We start from the raw sequence: 6,046 nt of genomic DNA, 5'->3' as shown, positions 1-6,046 counted from the left end.
GTGGGGAGCTCCAAGCAGGTGGGCAGGACCCAGGGGCCTGGTGACCAGGACAGACCCCCACTGTCCATCACCTTTCCTGGCCCTGTCCTCAGCTAAACTTCCCACAGGCCTTCTGCCCGATCAGAGTGTGCCCAAACTCTCTCAGGCCTCTGGCAGCTGAAAACCACTGCTTTAAATCCCTTTACCATTTACTATGACATACGGTTATTGTAAACAGGAAATATTCTATTGATGCTACAAATGGAAAGCCAATGCCTTTACCATAAATAGAAAAACAACCCTAAGAAACAAGCAAAACAAAAACAAAACAGGGGCTGGGTGTGATGGCTCATGCCTGTAATCCCAGCACTTTGGGAGGCCGAGGTGGGCGGATCACAAGGTCAGGAGTTCCAGACCAGCCTGGCCAATATGGTGAAACCCTGTCTCTAATAAAATACAAAAATTAGCCGGGTGTGGTGGTGGGCGCCTGTAGTCCCACCTACTTGGGAGGCTGAGGCAGGAGAATAGTTTGAACTCGGGAGGCAGAGTCTGCAGTGAGCCGAGATTGCACCACTGCACTCCAGCCTAGGTGACAGAGCGAGACTCTGTCTCAAAAACAGCAACAACTACAAATGAACAAAAAACAGGGTTAACAAAAGTATGGAATTCAATTCTATTTGTATGCTGCAGCCATGTTCCAGCCCTAGATTTGGCTGGGCATGGTGGCTTACACCTGTAATCCCAGCACTTTGGGAGGCTGAGGCAGGCGGATCATGAGGTTAGGAGTTCGAGACCAGCCTGACCAACATGGTGAAACCCCGTCTCTACTAAAAATACAAAAATTAGCCAGGCATGGTGGCACATGCCTGTAATCCCAGCTACTCAGAAGGCTGAGGCAGGACAATCTCTTGAACCCGGGAGGCAGAGGTTGCAGTGAGCTGAGATTGCGCCATTGCACTCCAGCCTGGGCAACAAGAGCAAAACTCTGTCTTAAAATAAAAAAAAAAAAGGCAGGCAGGGTGGCTCATGTCTGTAATCCCAGCACTTTGGGAGGCCGAGACAGGTGGATCACAAGGTCAGGAGATCGAGACCATCTTGGTTAACATGGTGAAACCCCGTCTCTACTAAAAATACAAAAAATTAGCTGGCCGTGGTGGTGGGCGCCTGTAATCCCAGCTACTTGGGAGGCCGAGGCAGGAGAATGGCGTGAACCTGGGAGGTGGAGCTGGCAGTGAGCCGAGATCGCGCCACTGCACTCCAGCCTGGGTGACAGAGCAAGACTCTGTCTCAAAAAAAAAAAAAAAGAGGCAAAACTAATAGTATAATTTATAAGAAAGGAAGATTAACGAATTGGCTGTGATACTTGGTACATTACCACAAATTTTAAAACATGAAGTGAAGATTTTACCAGAAAACAGCAGAACACCAGTACTGCCTGTGATACAGATGATAAACTGGATTTTTTTTTTTTTTTTTTTTTTTTTTTGGAGATGGAGTCTTGCTCTGTCGCCCAGGTTGGAATGCACTATTGCGGTCTCGGCTCACTGAAACCTCCACCTCCCAGGTTCAAGAGATTCTCCTGCTTTAAGTCCCAAGTAGCTGGGACTATAGGCGCGTGCCACCACACCCAGCTAATTTTTGTAGTTTTAGTAGAGACGGGGGTTTCACGATGTTGCCAGGCTGGTCTCAAACTCCTGACCTCATGTGATCTGCCCACCTCAACCTCCCAAAGTCCCCGGATTACAGTCATGAGCCACCACACCTGGCCTTAAATTTTTTATAGGCAGAGTGCGGTAGCTCACGCCTGTAATCCCAGCACTTTGGGAGGCCGAGGCGGGTGAATCACCTGAGGTCAGGAGTTTAAGACCAGCCTGACCAACATGGCAAAACCCTGTCTCTACTAAAAATACAAAAATTAGCTGGGCGTGGTGGTGCGCACCTGTAATCCCAGCTACTTGGAAGGCTGAGGCAGGAGAATCGCTTGAACCTGGGAGATGGAGTTTGCAGTAAGCCGAGATGACACAGACTCCGTGTCAAAAGAAAAAAAAACAAAAACAAAAACAGGAACAGAAAACAAAACAAAACATATACAAAAGAAATAAAATACATTTAGGCCAGATGCTGTTACCTGCTGAAGCCCTCTCTGTTCAAAATGGAGATGAGGAAACCTTGGAGATGTGTTAAGGTTATAATAGCCAGCCGGGCGCGGTGGCTCATGCCTGTAATCCCAGCACTTTGGAAGGTTGAGGTGGGTGGATCACCTGAGGTCGGGAGTTCAAGACCAGCCTGACCAACATGGAGAAACCCCATCTCTACTAAAAATACAAAAAAAAAAAAAAAAAAATTAGCCAGGCATGGTGACACATGCCTGTAATCCCAGCTACTCGGGAGGCTGAGGCAGAAGAATCGCTTGAACCCGGGAGGCAGAGGTTGCGGTGGCCGAGATCACGCCATTGCACTCCAGCCTGGGCAATAAAAGCAAAACTCTGTCTGAAAAAATAAACAAACAAACAAATAAATATATAAAAAGATATAATAGCCAATGAGGTAGTGTGTGCTTGTAGTCCCAGCTACTTGGAAGGCTGAGGCAGGGACATCCCTTGAGGCCAGGAGTTCGAGGCTACAGTGAGCTCTGATGGCACCACTGCAGTCCAGCCTGGACAACATAGTGAGACCGTGTTTCAAAAATAAATAAGCAGGGTGCAGTAACTCACACCTGTAATCTCAGCACTTTGGGAGGCTGGGGTGGGTGGATCACTTGAGGCCAGGAATTTGAGACCAGGCTGACCACGAAGGTAAAACCCCCATCTCTACTAAAAATACAAAAAACATTAGCCAGGTGTGGTGGTACGTCCCTGTAGTCCTAGCTACTCAGGAGGCTGAAGCAGGAGAAACGCTTGAACCCGGGGGGGTGGATGCTTCACTGAGCTGAAATCATGCCAATGCAATCCAGCCTGGGTGACACAGTGAGACTCTGTCTTAAAAACAAACAAAAACAAAAACAAAATGCTGGAGTCATGCTGAGCATAGGGAATGTGAAGGCCCTGGATTGAGACAGGCTGAGGGAAGGACAGCTGTGCCCTCTCCTCCTTCTATTCAGCCCATGGGTTCTATGTTCTTAGAGAGTGGAGGGCAGAAACCCCTGCATTATTTAAAGCATTATTCTTTCTGTCTCATTTCTGTCTCTTTCTTTCTCTGTCTCTCTCACATTCAAACATGCATGGTTGGATTTACCAAGTTAAATACAGGTATATTATGACTCCAGTGTTTGTAGCTTGTCAAAGCATCCCCTCATGATTTGTTTCTTCCTGTGGCTTCCACGGAAAAAAAAAAAGAAAAGAAAAAAAGAAAGAATGAAAGAAGAAAGAAAGGAAGGAAGGAAGGAAAGAACCCAGAGAGCTGGGCATGGTGGCTTATACCTGTAATCCCAGCACTTTGGGAGGCCAGAGCGGGCAGATCGCCTGAGGTCGGGAGTTCAAGACCAGCCTGACCAACATGTAGAAACCCTGTCTCTACTAAAAATGCAAAATTAGCCAGGCATGGTGGCACATGCCTGTAATCCCAGCTACTTGGGAGGCTGAGGCAGGAGAATTGCTTGAACCCGGGAGGTGGAGGTTGCGGTGAGCCGAGATCGTACCGTTGCACTCCAGCCTGGGCAATAAAAGCTAAACTCTATCTCAAAAAAAAAAGGTAAAAAATTAGCCAGGCGCAGTGGTGTGTGCCTTTAGTCCTAGCCACTAAGGAGGCTGAGGCTGAGGTTGGGGGATAGGTTTAGCCCAGAAGTTTGAGGCTACTGTGAGCTATGATTGTGCCACTGTACTCCAGCCTGGGCAACGGAGTGAGACCATATCTTTAAGAAAAGCAATGCATAATGAGATACTACTTCATATCCACTAGGATGACTAATACTCAAAAAGAGAATAATAAGTGGTGAGGATATGGAGAAACAGAAACTCTCCCACATTGCCGGTAGGAAAGTAAAATGGGGCCTGCCACTTTGGAAAGCAGTTGGAAAGTTTAATAAAAATGTAAAGATAAATTGATCCAGCAATCTTATTCCTAGGTATCTCTGACTGAGAGGAATGAAAGCATATGTTTACACAAAGTAACATAAACTCGCCTCCTGAGTAGCTGGGATTACTGGCGCTTGCCACCACACCCGGCTACTTTTTGTATTTTTAGTAGAGATGGGGTTTCATCGTGTTGGCCAGGCTGGTCTCGAACTCCTGACCTGAGGTGTGATCCACCTGCCTCAATCTCCCAAAGTGCTGGGATTACACGTGTGACCCACCTTGACCAGCCTAAATTCAACTATTTGAATTATATATATATATGGTATATATATAAACATATATATAATATATAAAATAAAATTCAATTATATATATTTTAATTAAACCATTTTTTTTGTTCTGATGGGGTCTCACTATGATGCTCAGGCAGGTCTCAAACTCCTGGGCTCAGGATATCCTCCTGCCTCAGCTTCCCAAAGTGCAGGAAGGTGTGAGCCACCATGCCCAGCCAATGGTTGAATGGTGTATGTGTGTGTACATACGTACATACACATATTTTATTTATTTATTTATTTATTTATTTATTTATTTTTGAGAGACGGAGTCTCGCTCTGTCGCCCAGGCTGGAGTGCAGTGGCGCGATCTTGGCTCACTGCAAGCTCCACCTCCCAGGTTCACGCCATTCTTCTGCCTCAGCCTCCCGAGTAGCTAGGACTACAGGTGCACGATGCCACGCCCAGCTAATTTTTTGTACTTTTAGTAGAGACGGGGTTTCACCATATTAGCCAGGAGGGTCTCAATCTCCTGACCTCGTGATCTGCCCACCTCGTCCTCCCAAAATGCTGGGATTATAGGTGTGAGCCACCGCTCCCGGCCACATATACATATTTTAAAGAGTGATCTTCATCAGAAATTCTAGATGAAAAAAATAAAAGTAAATATAATTTTTTAAAAAAGGAATAAGGAAATGTTTTCCCAAATGCCTCTGACAAATTACCCCTTGTGATTTATTGGCCCAAGGTGTGGCATGGGGACTGGCTTGCACTGACCGGCTTCGTCCTGGGTTCTGGAAGGGAGCAGCTGGTCATGGAAGCTGGGGCTAGCATCAGTGCCCGTGAAGCATGTGGGCTGTGGGTAGGGACCATTACCTAATCAAAAATCAGGGGATTGCAAGAAGGTGAAAGCGGATACTAGGTGGACAACTACTAAGGTGTCAATTACACCCAAGACTGGCCACTAGATACAGACCCCTCGCCCTGCATTCTCCAGCCCATTATCCACATCCTGTCTCCTACTTCTCTGCCCACTATGGCAAAGGGAGGCAGAGTGGGGGTGGGAAGAGTCACTGCCTAAAACATGGCTTTCCTGCAGGGTGACCAGCTGTCCTGGGACTGAGTGGTTTCCTGGGACATGGGACTGAAGGTGCCAAAACGGGGGAAGTTCCAGGTGAACTGGGAAGGGTTGGTGACCTGGTCACCTCACCAAACAGAAATAAAGAAGCACTCCTAATGAACTGTGGATCCTGTCATCAAGCTCCAATGGCTGCTGATACCACAAAGAGACAATTGGTGATTGTGCGTCTGTGAGGAAAGCACGCTCAACACCATTTTTGAAATATTTTTTGGCAAAAAGATTGAACATAAATACAAACAAGTCTGTAGATCCAAGTACCAATTCATAGGAAATACAGACTGTGGAGTGTTTAAAATGGAAACTTACTGGGCGCAGTGGCTCACGCCTGTAATCCCAGCACTTTGGGAGCCCGAGGTGGGTGGATCACCTGAGGTCAGGAGTTCGAGACCAGCCTGGCCAACATGGGAAACCTCGTCTCTACTAAAAATATAAAAATTAGCCGGGCGTGGTGGCAGGCACCTGTACTCTCAGTTACTTGGGAAGCTGAGGCAGGAGACTCGCTTGAACCCGGGAGGCGGAGATTGCAGTGAGCCAAGATCGCGCCACTGCACTCCAGCCTGAGCGACAAGAGTGAAACTCTGTCTCAAAAAAAAGAAAAGAAAAGAAATATTAGCTACTTCAGAGGTTTGTTGTGAGCATTG

Source organism: Pan paniscus, chromosome 18 (assembly GCF_029289425.2).
Source record: "Pan paniscus chromosome 18, NHGRI_mPanPan1-v2.0_pri, whole genome shotgun sequence".
Taxonomy (NCBI): Eukaryota; Metazoa; Chordata; class Mammalia; order Primates; family Hominidae; genus Pan; species Pan paniscus.
This window is presented reverse-complemented; position numbering follows the sequence as displayed.